Raw genomic sequence first — 2,811 nt, forward strand, 5'->3', positions numbered from 1 at the left:
CCTCATAAAGGTTTTGTGTATTAAGAACCTGAGCTCAGCTCCAGCACTCGGCCTACGGTTTTTGTGCCTACAATCAAATCACAGCTGTGCTGATATTCAGTATAACCGCACTCTTGTACATGTGATATTGCTTAATTATATGCAAACAAGCACAAATAAAATCAGAAAAAAATTATTAATCACCCAGGAGTTTTAATTTTAGGATGGATTATGGAAACATTTCACACATCTTTAATAAAATATTGATTTAATGAGGCTCAGTGGCTGTAATTTGGTGTCAAATGAAAAACTAAAAAGTTGCATTTTCTGCTGTAGCATACAATTAACAAATACACAAAATGTAGTTAACTTAAAGGTATTAAAATGTAAGTATATTATAATAATTTACTTGAAATGTTACTAAGTAATAATCATTAAATAAATATGGATTCGAGGATCAGCGTTGTATTTTCAAAGGACTTCATCAATCATGAGAACATCATTATGGTCTTTATGGTGTTACTGGAGTCTATTTAACATTCAGAGTGATCTTCCACTGATGTAGCCCATCCACATCAAGATCTGGTGTTTTGTGCATGCCGAGATGCTTTTCCGCTCACCATTGATGTTAAGAGTGATTAAATGAGTTACTAAAGCTTTCCTGGCAGCTTAAACCACTTTCCTCGGAAATCTTTTATAAATAATGACTTCCTCGCAGAACTGTCTTCAGTGTCTTTTTGCTTTTCACATGATACTGAGTAAACTCAAGAGACTGTTCTTGTGTGTAAAATTCGCAGGAGATAAACAGTTTCAGAAATACTCAAACCAGCCCCCCTGTACGAACAAACATGCCATGAATAAACTCACAGATCAGACCTTTGCCTAACATTACCTGAACCCTTGAGCTGTATGCTGTTTATGATTGTTTGGCAATGCACTTTTGCCACTCGATCGGCTGATTAGATAACTGCATAAATTGTGCTGGAGTACAGGTGCTCCAAATAAAGTGCACAGGAAGCGTTGGAGGATGTGATGTAAATTCTTTAGAATTTTTTGTAAACGTAATTTCTGACGACACAAATGGCAACCCCAATCATGCAATCATCTAGAAACAAGTTCCAGCACAAAGATAGAGTTCTCTCTCAGTAATACACGCCAGTGGGGTTACTTTACAACAGACGACTGACTCCACCTAGTGAGTTCTAAAAGGAAAGCAAGAATTACCTGATGATTTTTACAATATATTTAGATATTTGAAATGGTGACGGTACTCTTTGTATCATTTCATTGTAATAGCCCATGAATAATATTTGCTTCAGAAAACTGACAAGCTATCATTCTAGTCTCCGGAGAAAATCAATCCGCTTTTACTCATATGTAGCTGAACTGTGGCGGTCTCAGTCAGGTTTCCCTGCAGGTGACTGCATCAAAACCCAGACACTGTCACACTGAAACTTTTTAAAGCTCTGTGAAGATGCAGGGGAATTCCACCAAATCATATTTCCATAACCGATTATAACTGCCTCAACTTTCAGTCCCAGTGAGACCTCACTAGGCTTAAACTAAAGAAACACAACTATACAGTTTGTATATTTAGTTTTTTTTCTTTCTAGATCAAGATCTGCATCTGATGTAAGAAGAAAAGATTTATAAAGTACTATACAATTTTATCTTAATGCTCTGCATTTAAACAATGATGTGTGTCCTACAAAATGTATAAGAAACAGCCAAAATGACATATGTTTCAGTATGAGTCAGTAGTGAAGGATGGGTTTAGATCTCACCCACTGTATACTGTTCAACAAATAGCACAGGAAGTGCATTGTTTTTTAGATGAGATTTAATTCAGCACTAGGTGCCAAAATTTGATCTTGACCATCAGTGGACAAGGCTGGAAAATTATAATCATAAAAATGAAATAAAATAATATCTTACTGTAATATCAAGTATAAAGCTAGCCTCATTGAGCTGAAACACCGAAGGAACGAATCAAACAAAATCAACAGCGTATCAAGTTTTGGTATTAGGAACAGTTTGTTCAGTAAAGGATTCGGCTATGGTGACTAAAGAGATGGCGGCATGATTAGTGATTAGCACCGTCACCTTGCACTTCTGTGTGCATGGAGGCTGCATGTTCTCACCTCGCTTGGTTGGTTTCCTCTGCGCACTCTAGTTTCCATTCCAAAGACATGCAGTATGCTGATTGGCGTTTCTAAATTGCACACAGTGTATGGTTGGGTTTGTGTGTTCGTGGGTTGCCAGAGATTGGGGTCCTTTGGAGCTGGCATGAAAGTCGGAGGTCACTGCAGCCAACCATCTTTTAGTGATCTCGGCTTGAACAGACGGATGAAATACAGTCACATTCTTTGACCAGATTCAGATAATAATAATGGAATATTTCCTAAAAATTAAATATGTATGAATTTATTTTAACAAAATGTTGCGAGTTAAAGCATTTTCTAACAAGAAAACTCTTGTGAACACGATTGTAAACGTGACTAAAAATTATGACTTTACAACGATTATATCTTATGACATATTTATTAATTCAAAACAATAATTGATCATTAAATTGAACACAAATAAGTTATAAGTATTAAAAGCAATTCTATGTAAGTCACTATTAGTGTATGAGCGCCTAGGAAAATAGCATCGAAAGTATACATTTTCTTTTCATTTACATACACAAGCACACACACACACACATATCTATCTATCTATATATATATATATATATATATATATATATATATATATGTATGTATGTATGTATATAATGTATATATTTACCTATACAAGCATTTCCCTTGGATGAATAAAAGCAACAGTTGC

Source organism: Clarias gariepinus, chromosome 13 (genome assembly GCF_024256425.1).
Source record: "Clarias gariepinus isolate MV-2021 ecotype Netherlands chromosome 13, CGAR_prim_01v2, whole genome shotgun sequence".
In the NCBI taxonomy this organism is placed as follows: domain Eukaryota; kingdom Metazoa; phylum Chordata; class Actinopteri; order Siluriformes; family Clariidae; genus Clarias; species Clarias gariepinus.